Source organism: Haemaphysalis longicornis, unplaced genomic scaffold (genome assembly GCF_048455015.1).
Source record: "Haemaphysalis longicornis isolate Haplotype H1 unplaced genomic scaffold, Haemaphysalis longicornis Haplotype H1 scaffold_25, whole genome shotgun sequence".
In the NCBI taxonomy this organism is placed as follows: domain Eukaryota; kingdom Metazoa; phylum Arthropoda; class Arachnida; order Ixodida; family Ixodidae; genus Haemaphysalis; species Haemaphysalis longicornis.
In genome coordinates this window covers 4,397,676-4,414,836 of record NW_027526314.1, presented here as the reverse complement: position 1 = coordinate 4,414,836, position 17,161 = coordinate 4,397,676, and the positions used below count along the sequence as shown (strand labels likewise).

At 44.7% G+C, this 17,161-nt stretch overlaps 1 non-coding gene across 1 annotated transcript; it reads left to right on the top strand.

Moving 5' to 3' along the window:
• The first annotated feature begins 16,854 nt into the window (after positions 1–16,854).
• Positions 16,855–16,926, top strand: Trnai-uau (transfer RNA isoleucine (anticodon UAU)). The gene has a single exon. It is a non-coding gene; the product is annotated as a tRNA-Ile (tRNA).
• Positions 16,927–17,161: the final 235 nt, after the last annotated feature.

The window sequence follows — 17,161 nt, the reverse complement described above, 5'->3', positions numbered from 1 at the left end:
GGCTCAGGGCGTTCTCTGCGATTGCACCAAAGAAGTGCCACGGGACTTTCTTTATGGTACGTACTCACGTAAGATAAAATCCACGTCGTGTTATGGCCGTGTTGCATTCAATACAAACGGTTAAGCGTTTGTTTACACTTGTTTCGTTTGTCGTAAAATGTCAAAGCACTCCGGCACTCCGCTGGCAGATCAGCCGGCGAGCCGAAGCTGAGCAGACGACTCATCTCTTTGCCGGAAGTGCGTGAAAAAGCCGCCCAATAGCAGGATGTCTAGCTCATGACGAACATCTGGGAATCGATGATGTAGACATGTGAAGATGGCGGCGTCCAAAAACACGAAGGAAAGGGTGAGAAAAAAGCGACAAACTTTGCAACAAAAGTGTGAGCTTTCCGCTGCGCGTAAAAGCGTAATACCTGGCACAGGTGACGTTGGCGACCCAATCTAGCGATTGCGCTAGTTCATTTAGTGTGCTCAAAATGCCTTTCAGGGCCCCTTTAAGAGGGGACACTCCTCTTAAAACTATTTCTTATAATTTTTAAGTAAACTCTGTGAAACTTGTCAGCCTTGCTGCTTTTCCTCCACTGATTTCAAATATGGAATTATTTTTTTTTGTTGGTCAATTAGGTATCGAGGTAATTAAAGGTAATTAACCATTTTTGGAGGAACAATAGACAAAACTGTGTTGGTCAGAAAACTGTAATCTTTACATTTTCCAACACTATGAACCCTGGTGAGTGCAATAAGACAATCAGTTTTTTTATGCATCGCTTGGAACTAATTTTACAGCTCATTAAACTTCAGTGTTTGAAGTTGGCACTCAAAATGGCTCCTTGCCAGTGTTGCCAGCAAGGTTTAATGAGCTGTAAAATTAGTTCCAAGCAAACAGCGCTTCTTTCTCCTCCTTTTCCATGAGTTGTTTTTATTTTGTGCTGTGAGCATTATTCTACGTACCCTCGTGTTACGTTAAAAATGGTGTCAGTATGTATATAACGAGGCAACCTTTCGAGTGAACCAAACCTGCGTTTCTGCATAATGCACCCTTTAAGCTTCCCGCTGATCCATGTCGCTGCCCGTGCAAGCATCGAGCCGCCGAATGCGCCGGCATGAAGGGCGATAGCACAGAGAACACACCCTGCACTGGACCACACCTCATTCGCGCATTTACCATGTACTACGCCGTCACCGCAATCACAAGCCGAATGTGGCAGTACGTCGAGCTCTACGCCCCGATGCACACAGTCATCTTCACCCCACTGTATTCGCCATATCACAGCACGGCATTAGTTCGTGTGGTGATCTCTGGCACATTGTTGCATGTTATTGCTGATGGCAACGCGACTTGTAGGAGAGGAAGTGCAGAACGAGCGATGGCAAACTTCGTCCTCGATTCTTCAGGAGATGGATCGGTGTCGTCGTGGTCGCCGTTTCTCGTCGTCCGACGAGGGCTTGGCACGCCGGCTTCACCCGTGAGCTGGATCAGGACAGCACGCAGCGTGAAGCCGAGCGTTAGCAGACCGACGCTGCACTTGGGTTAAGTAACCGGCCACAACAACGTAACACGCGGATAGCATCCAAGTTGAGAGCGGAAGAAACATAATAACTCAAAGAAAAAGAAACTTGGCACACGGCACTGCATTCGGGCTCGAGGCGTGCGGACAATTTTAAAAGTTATCCGCGCGAGACGTGCGGACAGTTTTGAAAATTATCCGCGCGAGGCGTGCGGACAGTTTTAACAATTATCCGCGCGAGGCGTGCGGACAGTTTTAAAAATAATCCGCGCGAGGCGTGCGGATAGGGACAGCCCACCCAAGCTACCTTAGCCAGGCGTGCACCAGAGGGCGCCGCCGCTGCCGCCCGCCGCGTCGTGCGTATAACAAGTTCCGGCTGAGTTCACGACGTCGTGCGTATAAAATTGTTCCTATGTAATAGCCGCCTTTCATTGACGGCAGGCAAATGCTTCTTAGCAGAAGAAAGGGCGACTGATGCGAAACTTCATTGCACATCACAGCGTGGTCGTAGCCTTCTTCGTGAAATCTCTCACCTCTCGTCGTTTGCCGATCGTTGGTATCCCGTTCGCCTGCATGTACAGGAGACGTTGCCTCTTTATAGGGAGCTTATATAGTCGACCGGCCCAAGTCCGTCAAGCCGTTTGTAACGGCAAAAAAGACTCCCGGAATGAATTGTTCCTCTGGCGATTGCATGCTAATGCAGTTGCAGTCGTCAGGGGAAGTACAAGATCAAAAAAGCGACTCGACTAGGTGCACCGGAAAACTGCGTTGAAGCAGAACAAGGTTACGCTGAAGGCAGCAACGACGACGCACCGCGCTAACTTTGACCTCCAAGAGGCTTTCCGTGGCTACCTCAAAAGGGCACCACACCACAGCGAAAAAGGCGCATTGGAGGAATTATGACATTTAATCGTTACAATAGCGTAAATGGAGATAATTGGTCGAACAGATTTCGTAAAAACCAAGAAATACTGAAAATAACAAAATAATAACATAGTAATGAATGGAAATTAGCTAACGAAATCCAACACATTCATCTTACACATCCCCTCCAGAAAACGAAGACTGAAGTAAAAAAGCCCGGGAAAGAACATTGAAAATACAAATAAAAAATAGCGAAAACGCGCCAACCCCCTGCACTACGCCTTGCATGTGCGGAGAAGTACGGAATTAGCGAAGTAAAGGCATCTAATCGTTACAATGATGTAAATTTAGGTCATTACAAGGAAAAACAAAAGAAAACAAAAACAATAAAATAATTCATCGTACTTGGCTACTCATAGACACATCTGGCTGCAAAGTGCTCAAAATCTAGTTTATACAAGCGATGTAAGAATGCTAAGTCTTAGTAAACAATGCTCTGACTTTCTGCAGATTTTTTGCGCAAATGTCTTTCATCACTGTCGTTTACTGAGAGTTTACGACATCCTTCCTGGTTCGACGCCCTCGAACAGGCAATTGAACAGCCTGATTTTAGTAGCTAGCCATTGGCATTGGGATTCGTTTTACGTGATTCTACCTCCTATTTTAGCTCGATATTAACGGCTTCTATTCTCTCGCTGATACTACAGAATTCCTCTTCCTTCGCGGCTACCTCATCGGTATCGAGGAGCTCCTCCGTTCTTGAAATATTTGGTAACCCAGAATGTGCCCGCTGTGCAACATCATAACAACCTCACCTGTTCTTCTGTCCTTACTTTATCCTAAATATATCACACTTAATTAACGAAAGTGCCTCCGAAATTCATGCTAATCTCCTTTTGCTCACCAAAGTTCTGGCTTTCAGCATTTCTAGCTTTTCTCCTTATTCAGACACCTTCGCAGCCTCTGCTGTATCGCTGGCAGGACCACCGCCTATGTCAGGTACTATGAACTTGTGGAGTCTAACGGCTGCGAGTTCAGCCTTCGGTTGATGGAAAGACTGAGGTCTAGTAATACACCAGGATGGCAAGATTCCATGCTTGTGTCCCAAAGAGCCTTCGGAGCCTGGTTGCCCCTAACTAGTTTAGCATCTCGGGTATGCGGGCGTTATTTTCTGCCTGCGGGGGCATCCCTGCAAATTTTGAGCTACACCTCAAACCACACATGTGCGAGGAGCACCGGCTACTGTACCGTGAATAGGATGCGCTTATATTTCCTTAAATACTCCAGAAATTAAGGACAGTACAGCCTCCCCAACAGCTTATTAGTAAAGCCGCGGACACGTTATCCGAAGGTGTGCGTGTTGGCCCCACCCGGCACGAACGTTTTTCATTGCGTTCTTTCTTCCTTACCAAAAAATTATTTCCACAATGAATGCAGGGCTACTTCAACGAAGCGCTCAATGTCACTTCCATCGCTCATTCAACGACCCTCTCAGCATCATTTACACGCACACGCACCCTTGCGCGCACACACACACACACACACACACACACACACACACACATATATATATATATATATATATATATATATATATATATATATATATATATATATATATATATATATATATATTCGAGTCCCGCTCCCGGAAAACGGCGGATTTTTTCTCGACATATATTTTCGCATTTTCGCTTATTTATCAATGAATCAAAGAAACGTGACAAGCACACGTCATTCGGCCCTATTATATATTTCGAAAAAAGCCGAATAGCACTGGCAATGACGACTGCAACCTTGATATATATATATATAAATATATATATATATATATATATATATATATATATATATATATATATATATATATATATATATATATATATATATATATATATATATATATATATATTTATATATATTGACACGGCGCAACCTGCCCCCTCGGCTGCGGTTAGCACTCCACAGGCCCCAACGACGGTTCCATCTCAGATCTCTGGACCCCGTCTGCCCATGCTCACCATCCAGCCCTTTCATGGAGACGTGTGTAGCTGGACGTCGTTTTGGGAGCAATTCAACGGCGCAGTCCACACCAACCGGGCTCTCACCGCTACCGATAAGTTTCATTACCTCAGAAACTACTTGTCGGGTGAAGCAGCAGCTGCCATCGCCGGGCTGCCAACAACGGAGGCCTGTTATGAAAGTGCCGTCCAGCTGCTGAAGGACAGGTTCGGCGACAAGAACCGTATCATACAGCGGCATTTTCGAAACCTCCGAGAGCTACGGCCCGTGACGTCTCACTCGGAGGACAAGGAGCTGCGCAGGCTTTATGACTGTGTTCAGCTGAATGTCCGATGCCTAAACGTTCTGGACGTACCCACAAGCAGCTTCTCGGCAATGCTGTACGACGTTTTGCTGGAGGCGCTGCCGAAGGAGATCGTCTTGGCATTCCACCGCCATAGGGACCGGGCGGCCGTTGTATGGCACCACCGTCGTTTCAGCGAACAGCGCCGCCCGTGGCGAACCGATCGTCAGTGGAATGCCGGTGGCGGTCAGCGCAGCGTAGCTGTGCATGGCATTCTGTCGTTTTTCTGCGGTGCGGCTTGCAAAGCGTACGTAACTCCACGTGCATTTTTCAGATCGGTAAATCTTGAGCGTGGATGTGACGTTTACGAGGTATGCCATGTGTGTTATTTACGCCCATACTCAGTATTTACAAATAGCAGACGACGCTCAATGCGACAAGCTGAAAGTCAAGCTGGAAGTGAAAGTTCTTTCCTTCATGCAATTTTTTCCTGCCTGCGTGCAGTTTCGCGTATCGAGGAGTATATTGTAGCTAAATGATCCCGCAAAGCTGGTGTGTGCAACCGATTCAGGAATGCTGCGGCGCTGGACTTTGGCAGTTGATGACGATACAGCGTCGTGCACAAGCGAAAGACAAAGTTGGCGGGGGTGCCTTCTAATATTTACCTGAAAACAGAAATTGTGACGAACAACGCTTCCGTAACTTCATTACCTACGGCTGAAACGTGTTTAATTTCACATAAATGCTCTTACTACAGTCATCGGGAATCGTTGACAGAATAAATACCGCATGATAGTAAAACGTCATTGCTTGTCGTGGGGAAGCATTGCTTTACAAGAATTGCAATGGTTGCTGGCTAGTTGGTAAATGGTTTTTCAAAAACCAATTCCTGCGTGGCAGGAGGACGCAAGACAGGACGGTGCCCGAAACCTGTACTCAGCTTCACAACTGAATGCTGCGGTCGGTTTACAAGCTGCCACCTACGCTTGAAAAATCATGCACACCTTCGTCTAACGACGATGATGGCTTATCGCAAAGCTCTATCGTATGGGTTTCCTTGGTTGCCTTCTGGATTTAAACTTTAACTAGTTAAGCGTCGAATTTTACCAGCACGCAGTTTGGTCTTTTGATCGCAGCGTCTTTGACTTTGACCATTTCCCATTCGATTTCGCACGAAGAAAGCTTTTTTTTCAACCATCATAATCACTAGACGAAGGGCTAGATGATTTTGCTGTTTAATTTTGAACTTCCATGCCCCCTCTCCAAATCTTAACTTTTTTCAGCGTGTCGGAAATGTGTCTGTGGTGGAGGACTATTTGAGGCAACTAATCGCGCGTTTTTGGTGTCTTCACCAGGCATTACACGATTTTTTTAGGTACTCTGTACAGAATACTTAAGCATTAAAAAACACCGGCTGACGTTAAAACTGCCACATTTTTAACTATCGGTTCCAGCCTTTATTCTACGCAGGTGGTAAAACGAGAAGGGGAGGAGGGATGGTTTGTAGCTGGGGCTGTTGAGTTGGTGAATAACTTTGGCTCTTGATAAAATGACCACCAAAAACGTAGGATTTCCACTTCGGCTTTCAGGCTCCCATGCTGTCACAGTGTCGCTCGCCAAAACCGAAGGTACAAAGCTTACGGTTACAGAAAGTGCAAACTTCCGCAACATTTCTACGGCTACACGGTAATCCATCTCGTATGCAGGTGCTTTTCTATTTAAAGCACACGTATGGAATAGTAGCCCAGCGCTGAGGCTGGCGTGGAAACCGTAGTCATTGAAACCAGGGAAGATAATTTAAAGTGGTAGAAATGAATTCTAATATTGCTAATAGTTTTATTTCTACTCAGATCGCGCGGAGCCAGCGCTCGTGTCAATGTAGCCCTTCCCCAACCTTACAAGCATCCAACAAGTTTGCGTAGCCGTTAGTGCATTTAAGAAGAAAATAATACTAATAATAGTTAGTTTTATTCGTACTGAGAACGGGTGGAGCGAAGCGCAGATCGCTGCAAAAAGCGCTCATGCCATTGCAGCCGATACCCAACTTTAGACGCGTCCGACAAGTTTACGTAGTCATTACTGCATCTAAGAACCCAACACATCTGTCTAGACTTCGTTTCATCTCACATGTCTGCTCACAACACCACCAAAACATACAAAGCACCGAAGCAAACACGACAAAAACAACGGGAGGCTGTGTAGTCTAATGCACCGGCTCATTCCACTGACGAGGGGATCGTCGAGTGGTGGCGCCACCCGTCCAGCTGCCCGGTCCCTATGGACGTCTTCAAGGTGATACGCAGGGAGCGGTACCTTCTGCTTCAGTAGAGGCAACCCGAACCACAACGTCTTGCCAGAAGCTAGAGCAGCTCTTGAAATACACGCAAATCGAGCTCGAGGCAAGAGAGCAATGCGCTCCAGTGTCGACTCCTACCGAATCGAGTGACCCTCTACAAAGTAACGGCCACTCAACGTCGGTTCTGCACGCCTCTCAAGCAGGGATGACCGAAAGGAACGAGTGCTTCTTTTGCAAATCGCCGAAGCACACTACTGAAGCATGCTACGCTTCTCTGAGCATTTCAGAGAAGAAGAAACGACTATCTAGCGCAAGGCGGTGCTACCGATGCACTATGACGGGCCATCGATCAAAGGAGTGCCGACGAAAGATAAGGTGTACGACATGCAAGGGAAGGCACGCAACCGTCATGTGCGACCCAGACTATGCATGCAAAGCAAATAGAGACGAGGCGCACACTGACCCGACCTGCAAAGCCCCGGTGCAGACGCACGACGCCAAGTCAGCATCACCTGCCCTCACTAGCTGCCAGTTGGGCGAGGACATTTACCTCCAGACCTTCCGGTCGTGGATCATCGGTATCAACACCGCAAGTTACGTACGAGGCATTTTAGACGGTGGCAGCCAGCGAACTTATATTAAAGAAGACCTCGTGGCAAAACTAGGACTGAAAGTCGTGGGAGAGACGAGCCTAGCTGTACATTCATTTGCGTCGGCCATCCCTCCAGAAGTACGACGATATCGAATAGTTGATCGAACTACTACTGCGTAGTAGCCAGTTTGGCGACGCAGAGCATGCTCTCCGGGCAATTTCTGTACCAACGATTTGCCGAAACGTCCCAAATACAGAAATGAACACTGATTTCGTCAAGCATCTACGGAAGTTCGGCTACAGACTTGCTGACGAATGTACCGTTCCCCAAGAATGTGACAGCCGAGGAATGTATCTACTTATAGGATCCGACCAGCTGTGGACGATCGTGAAAGGAAACGTCATTCGAAGCAAGCAAGTCCAAGGATTAGTAGCTATAAAGACCTTGCTCGGATGGACGCTTCAAGGCCCTGTACGGGAACCGAGTCCTTCGGATCAGACAACGGCAGGAGTGTCTTGCGTGCTTAGTACGCAAGTGCCACGCAACGACAAATCAACAGGGGAACCTGCATGGAGTCTACACAGCAGCGTTGTTGTCCTATCTCCAGGTGCTGCATCCATCTCACAGCACACCACACAAAGAAAGGAAGCAAGGGAACATAAGGGTTTTGAAGTGGACTTACAGGGTCAAAGACTATCCAGCAAGCATCTGAGTTACCCGGAGCCAGATAAGAGGTGTTGGATGCGTGAGCGTGAACATCCGCTTTTTATGGATTTGAGGCGGTTGCCGACATCACCCCAGGCTTTACAGGTCGCAGACATATGCACTGCGCCCAAGCCCACAGATCAGACGCATTCTATGCCAACGTTACGAGAAGCTTCGCGAAACGATACAGCAGCGCAGGCATACTTGAATGGCTACAGGCATCGTCAGCACAGCAGACACTGTGACCATGATAACCATCTGAACACGTCGGAAGCAACGCGTTTGAAATCCTGGATGCACCGGAAGAAAGCAAGTAACCGGAAGCAAAGGTGGAAGAAAAAGGCTGTCTAGGTTCTAGTTAGCCTTTCACCAGGAACTGCGGTGCTATGTTTCGCCAGGAGCCGTTAGCAAGACGTTAATGTTTTTCCTACATCTGTTTTGTGGCCGGGAATAAGTTGCGAATTGTATAGGAAGAAGATGAGGCTCCTGGAACATACCGCACCAGTATCATCATCATTGTACATAGTCAGCCATCGCCATTAAAAGGGTCGTTCCATTAGGGGTCCCACGGCTTCGTTTCTTGGCGGCGCACCCGCAACGAGGTGTCCGATCCGCAGCATTGATATATATATATATATATATATATATATATATATATATATATATATATATATATATATATATATATATATATATATATATATATATATATATATATATATATATATATATATATATATATATATATATAAATATATATAGCGAATCAGAGAATGGGAAATGAGGGGCTGCGTGAAATAAGACAGAAAATAAGGATTGGCAGTCAAGAAAACCTCGGAAAGCAAAGGGGAGGTTGTGGTGGGTCATAGAAAGAGATGAAGAATTTTTTTAGTCGAAATGAAAGTGGTGAAAAAATTCCCGCCGGGTGGGATCCGAACCCACGACCTCCAGAATACCGATCTGGTGCGATAACCACTACGCTGCCGGCGGGGCTGTTTCCCCAGCACTTTCTCGGGTATTTATGTTAAGGTATTTTTGTTTCCTGCACTTGGGGGTGGTAGCCAGCGCCACTCGGACTACTGGGGGTGAAGGGGACCGGTATTCTGGAGGTCGTGGGTTCGGATCCCACCCGGCGGGAATTTTTTCACCACTTTCTTTTCGACTAAAAAAAAAATTCTTCATCTGTTTCTATGACCCACCACAACCTCCCCTTTGCTTTCCGAGGTTTTCTTGACTGCCAAACCTTATTTTCTGTCAGATATTATATATATATATATATATATATATATATATATATATATAGTAAGGAAATGAGGGGCTCGGTGAGGAAATACAGAAAGATAGGCCAGCAGTCTACAACGCCAAAGGAGGCATAGGGGTGCCTCCTTTGCCTCCTTTGGCGTTGTAGACTGCTGGCCTATCTTTCTGTATATATATATATATATATATATATATATATATATAAATATATATATATATATATATATATATATATATTTATATATATACATACATATTTATATATATATTATATATATATATATACGATAGAGAAGTCAAACTGAAAAACATAACAACATTTATTCTAACGTTTCCACCGGGGGCCGGTCTTTTTCAAAGATACAAATAGTTCAGATCAGTTGAGTTTAAATACATATCAGTTGTGGGCGGGGCAAGAAGATGTATCAAGCAAAAAAACGTAGGCTCTACGCGACACAAAAGAGCATACGAAGCCGCAGAACGCAAGGGGTGAAAAAAAAATGGGGGGGGGGGAATGGAGGGCCGTTGGAGTGCTGCCGGGGAACAGAGGAGAAAGGGGGCCTAATCAAGGCAGGCGAAGCTATAGGATAAGAGGAAAGCATTGCAAGGTACTGAAGTCCCGACGGGAAAGCAAGAAGGTGAGAACTATGGAGGGGCTCATTTAAGTCGTTTGTTGACCTGTTTCTGGCGGCAGGTGCCTGGTAGGGCATCCTGCAGGGTGTGAGAGTTTCAAAAATACAGAAAATATGCAAAGAACCAGAGGAAATTGACTGGTGAGGAGAAAAGGGTGGGAGAGCCCAGAGGTAATTACGGATGCCTAGTGCAAGCGTTAACAACACACACAAACAAAGGGAAAAAAGAAAAAAGAAAACGAGGGAAGGAAGAGGGGGATTGGGATTAGCGGGAGGGGCGCGTAAACCGCAGAGGGGGGGGGGGGAATGCGGGGATGAAAGAGGTTCGAAGAAAAGACCAAGCGACACGTGGTTTCACATGGCGTGAAATCGCGGAAACTTCTTCCTGCTTAAAACGTGGCAGCCGGCCACGAGGCGTCCACGAGGTCATGCAATGCAAGGACAATACAATGCAAAGTAACGCTAATCTAAGCTTGATCACATAAATACCGAAAATAAATCGACATAAGGCTAAAAACACATAGAAAAAAGGAGATATACAGTGCCACATGAAGTTTTTGAAGAGTATTCACCCAAGATCATATTTCTTTACATACCCGCATACAGACACACAGAAAAAACTATGAACAGAATATCACCGCAGAAAAGACAAGCGGTTTTATCTACCCGATAGCAATTGTTCAGTGCAAAAGGACACAAAATAATAATCATATGAATAAAGAAAAAAAATATAAAGCAGGGGGTACTATGGTGAAATATATGTACATTCGTGCCTATGTGGTACGGCAACTACACATAAGCGTTTAACTACACAACCACTGACACAATACACAGTACAATATGTACACAAATTAAAAAAAAAAGTAAGAACGCTTCTCTTTCAGAACAAAGTTTCTCAGTTGCTCGCTGCATCGGCCTTCTCCGGTGCCTGATTGGGCAGGCAAGACAATCGGCCTGTGTTTTCATTTATGCCGCTCAAGACAGTGTTAAACTTGTAAATAAGGTACGATTCACGGGCTTCACGATCATAATGCGTTTTGAAATTGGACTGAAGTACTTTGGCTGTGAATGCGTGGAAAGGGTGGCCTAGATTATTTACATGTTTAGATAGGGGAAGGTGTGGTAGGGACTTTATGTGTGCTCGGTGGTTGTTGATTCTCATTCTAAACGGATTCTCAGTTTGACCAACGTACTGGGCGTGGCATATGGTGCATTCAAGAAGGTAGACAATGTTTGCGCTGTCACGGTCAAAGTTTCCTCTTATCTGGAAAGAGAACGAAGACGTGGTGCTGGTGGCGACAGAGGCTTTAGTCATCATGGGGCATAGTTTGCACCTAGGCTTATTGCAGGGTCTGCTGCCTGTGAAACGGGGAGTGTTGACCTTAGATGACGTTACAATATCTCTGATGTTTCTCGCACGTCGGTACACGACGCGTTGAGGCTCAGGGAAAACACTTCGCAACCTTTCGCTTTGAAGTAGAATGTTGTGGTGCTTTCTGAGTATGCAGCTTACGCTGGAGTACGAACCGGCATATGTTAGAATAAGGTTGGGGGTCGTATTTAAAGATTTGGCTTTTGAGTTAGTTATCAGGTGGCGGCGGTCCTGTTTCTCAGACTTCCTAATAGCATCACTGATGACAGACCGTGGGTATTGTTGTCGTGTTAGGTCATTAGTTAGTTGTTGACAGTTAGAGGCAAAATCAGCTGGGTCAGAGCATATCCTTCTGAAACGCAGAGACTGACTGTATGGTATGCCGAGTTTACAGTGTTTAACGTGGTTGCTTTTGAAATGCAAGTATTGGTGTCGGTCCGTTGGCTTCCGGTACACTGAGGTCACAAGCTTGTTGTCCGATATCCTCACTGAAACATCGAGAAAGTTGATGGCAGATGCGGAATACGAGTGGGAGAATGAAATGCTCTCATGGGCGTTGTTGAAAGCGGTGATAAATGTCAGAAGTTCCTCTTCCCCATGGCACCAAATGAGAAAAATATCGTCAATGAACCATCGATAGAAAAGAGGTTGAAGCTGTGCCTTGCTTACAAATTCCGACTCCAATGTGCCCATGAAAATGTTAGCATAGTTGGGTCCTATTTTTGTTCCCATCGAGGTCCCGTCGATTTGCACGTAGTGCTTATTGTCGAACTCAAAGTTGTTCAGCTCCAAGACAAGCTTTAGAAGTACGCCGATAGTTTCACCATCAATTGAATTGTCTTGGGCGGCATCATTGTATGCCTGGATGACAGATCGGATGCCGTCCGAGTGTGGAATATTTCTATATAGCGAGGTGACGTCCAGAGTGAATAGTAGGCTATCTTCCGGTATAACTAGATCCATAATATCATCCAGAAAATGGTTTGTATCCTTTACATATGAAGGTAGTGTGGGAGGAATGTCTTTGATTAAGCTATCGATAAAACTAGAGATCATTTCTGTCACTGTCCCTATACCGGCGATGATGGGCCTGCCTGGATTTCCTGCTTTATGTATTTTAGGCAACATATAAAATCGTCCTGGAACTGCGCTTAAAACTTGAAGTGAGGCTGTAGTTTTTTGCGGAAGTTTTTTGCCTTTGACGAGCGCAATCAGTTTCTGGCTTACCTTGTTCTTAAATTGCGGAGTCTGATCGGTGACAGTTGGTTTATAGAAAGAAGTATCGCTGAGTTGTCTTTCCGCCTCAGTGATGTAGCCCTGCTTATTTATAATAACAATTGCGCCACCTTTGTCGGCGGGTTTGATTGTTATGTCGGAGCGCTCGCTTAAACCTTTTAATGCCTTTTCCTCTTTCTGTGAGAGATTTTTGTGATGCGGTGATCGATTTTTACATTGAGCTAGAATGTCGCGTTGTACCGCCTTGATGTATATGTCTAAGCATTTGTCTCTTTGTGGGGGAGGAGTCCAATGGCGTTGTGATGGCAGCCTAGCGTCCATATTAGGGTCTTGTGATTTGCCATAGTAATATTCGCTGAGCCTAAGCGTTCGGGAGAAGTTCTCTAGATCCTTATAGAGTTGGAATTCGTCTAGTCTGCCAGTTACAGGGCAAAAACTCACGCCTCTTGATAGCACGCGTTCTTCGTCATCAGTGAGGGGGTGTCGGAAAGATTTACTGTGTATATATATATATATATATATATATATATATATATATATAGAAAGAAATGCCGGCAGTCTACAACGCCAAAGAAGGCATAGGGGAATGGTTAGACTATTATATTATATATATATATATATATATATATATATATATATATATATATATATATATATGGGGAGTAGTAGAACTTTGAAGATGGTAGAGAACACAAGAGAAGAAAAACTTCGAACAAGGTAAAAGCACGATTGTGGCCTACGTTTCAGCAAAGAGAACTTGCTTTCCTCAGGGCAATCTCTCGCCTGGCAGGCAGGGTTTATATAGGGGTAGGACCCCAGGTGAAAGGAGAGGGAAAGATGGAAGGGAAATTGAGCAAGCTGATTGGTTTCGGCGTGTGTCGGGGGAGAGATTGAGGGGCCAAGAAGGTTGTCTAGTTTAAGCCGCAAAGTAGGTCACACGGAAATCAGCTGGTGGCTGATATTCGTGGAATTTTCGGACAGAAAGGATGAGAGGGTGCTTATTGACCCGCCGCGGGGTATAGAGAAAGGATCTCAGAACCGCCGGAAGCAGACCAGGCGGTGAGGGTGGGGTCCTTATCAGAAACTATCTGCAAGCCTCAGGTCAAAAGAAAAGAATGAGACGGGGGAAAACTAACTAGGTCAAGAAAAAAGAAAAAAGGAGAAAAAAACAGGGAGGGAAACCACATAAACCCACACACAAAAGAAAAAGCAATGACCGGGCAACTGAAATGGCACGTGTCACCCACGGCAACATTCCAGGAACAGGCCTGTCCTGAAACTCAAAAACGAAAAGATAAAGTTAGAGTGACGTACGGGGCACAAGTCCACGCGGAGCAAAAAAATAAAAAAGGAGAAATTAAATAAATAAAATTGAATTCCAAAAGCAAGGTTGGAGGCATGAGGGCGAGTATTAGGCTAGACGCTAAGGAATGAAAAAAAAAAAGAAAGAAATTAGGTGACCAGGTACAAAGCAGAGTGAACGGTCATAGCCTTTGGATGAGGTATATGCACGAAAATGCCTAATGCTGTATTCCCGGTGAATATTATTATCCTAGATACTATATTATCCTAGATACTACCGTCATTCTAGACAATGGTAAACTTAAAACCACGCTTTTTAGAAAGCCAACCGACAGGCAGCAGTACCTAGATTATAAAAGCCATCACCCCAGACACTGCAAACAAGGGATCTTTGTAGGACAAGCCACCAGGCTTAGAAGAGTATGCAGTGATGACAGTGACTACGTAGAGCACCTAGACGAACTCAAGGCCACCCTTATGAACAGGAACCACCCCAAAAGCTCGCTCGATCAGGCGTACCAACGTGTGTCTAATCTCAAAAGGGATGACGTTCTCAAGAAACAGCGGCAAAACGAAAGCGCCAGGCCGCCTGCCCTAATAACTAAATTTTCAAACGCCCTCCCAAACGTAAACAATATACTGCGGAAGTACTACCCCATTTTAGCCAGTAACGACCGACTTAAAAAGACTTTCCCGGAAGCACCAAGGGTTACCTACCGGAGAAACAGGAATCTAAAAGATATTTTAGTGCATGCTAAAACAGGGCCTTCAAAGCAACCAGTCATAGCCAGCTGCTCCCGCCCCAGATGCAAGACTTGTAGGCACCTGCAAACAGACTGCGTTGTAAAAAGCACAGCCAGTAATTATGTCCACAAGATTAATTCAAGTTTTACGTGCACTTCATCCAACATTGTGTATATGTTGGAATGCTCAATGTGCCACAAACAGTATATAGGCGAAACGAGCCAACCTATGAGCCTACGGCTTAATGGTCACCGGGCAGATACTCTTAGCAAATCCTCCATAGCTGTAGCGCAGCATTTCAACCAACCAGGCCACAGTTTTGATGACCTTAAGTTATATATACTTCAGTCAAATTTTAAGTCTCCTAGGGACAGGAAATACCGAGAATCCTACTTAATTCACAAATTCAACTCCATGGAACCTGCTGGAATTAATGCGTCTAAGGGCAACTTGGAATCCTTGCGATATTCACCGGGAATACAGCATTAGGCATTTTCGTGCATATACCTCATCCAAAGGCTATGACCGTTCACTCTGCTTTGTACCTGGTCACCTAATTTCTTTCTTTTTTTTTTTCATTCCTTAGCGTCTAGCCTAATACTCGCCCTCATGCCTCCAACCTTGCTTTTGGAATTCAATTTTATTTATTTAATTTCTCCTTTTTTTATTTTTTTGCTCCGCGTGGACTTGTGCCCCGTACGTCACTCTAACTTTATCTTTTCGTTTTTGAGTTTCAGGACAGGCCTGTTCCTGGAATGTTGCCGTGGGTGACACGTGCCATTTCAGTTGCCCGGCCATTGCTTTTTCTTTTGTGTGTGGGTTTATGTGGTTTCCCTCCCTGTTTTTTTCTCCTTTTTTTCTTTTTTCTTGACCTAGTTTGTTTTCCCCCGTCTCATTCTTTTCTTTTGACCTGAGGCTTGCAGATAGTTTCTGATAAGGACCCCACCCTCACCGCCTGGTCTGCTTCCGGCGGTTCTGAGATCATTTCTCTATACCCCGCGGCGGGTCAATAAGCACCCTCTCATCCTTTCTGTCCGAAAATTCCACGAATATCAGCCACCAGCTGATTTCCGTGTGACCTACTTTGCGGCTTAAACTAGACAACCTTCTTGGCCCCTCAATCTCTCCCCCGACACACGCCGAAACCAATCAGCTTGCTCAATTTCCCTTCCATCTTTCCCTCTCCTTTCACCTGGGGTCCTACCCCTATATAAACCCTGCCTGCCAGGCGAGAGATTGCCCTGAGGAAAGCAAGTTCTCTTTGCTGAAACGTAGGCCACAATCGTGCTTTTACCTTGTTCGAAGTTTTTCTTCTCTTGTATATATATATATATATATATATATATATATATATATATATATATATATATATATATATGTATATATATATATATGTATATATATATATATATATATATATATATATATATATATATATATATATATATATAAATATAAGGCATTCTACATGTAATCGAAAGGCGTCGGTTCGGTCGCCACTCTGGGCGCGTGTTTTTCTTTCTTTCTTCTGTATATTAAAAAAAATGTTCACTTCATTAACCGTAGTAAAAAAAGAAAACAGCCTAACCACACCCCTATGCCTCCTTTGGCGTCGTAGACTGCTGACCTATCTTTCTGTATTTCCTCAACGAGAACCCTCATTTCCTTACTATATATATATATAAATATATATATATATATATATCTATATATATATATATATATATATATATATATATATATATCAGAATAGGAAATCAGGGGCCCGTAGAAATAACACAGAAATAAGGGTGGGCAGTCAAGAAAACCTCGGAAAGCAAAGGTGAGGTTGTGGTAGGTCATTGAAACAGATAAAGAATTTTGAAAGAAAGAAATAAAGCGGAGAAAAAATGCCCGCCAGGTGGGATCCCAACCCATGACCTCCAGGTGGTCGTGGGTTCAGATCCTTCACTTTCTGGGGTATTTATATTTACTACAACTGTATCTGTCGCTTGAGGGGGGTAGCCAGCGCCACTCAGACTACCTGGGAACACAGTCGCCCAGATAGCCGAATTGGTAAGGCATTCGAGATATAATCAAAAGGTGTGGGTTCAGTCCCCACTCTGGGCAGGTGTTTTTCTTTATCTCTTTCTCATGCAATTAATAAAAAAAATAATGTAACGTCACTAAATGTAAAAAATAGTCTAACCATTCACCTATGCCTTCTTTGGCGTTGTAGACTGCCGGCATTTCTTTCTGTGTTTCCTAACGAGCCCCTCATTTCCAAACCCTATTATCGTGCGAAAGCTTAGCGAGGGCCTCGGTCCTGGCAGCCTTGATGCCAATGTAGCATAAAGAGGGTTTC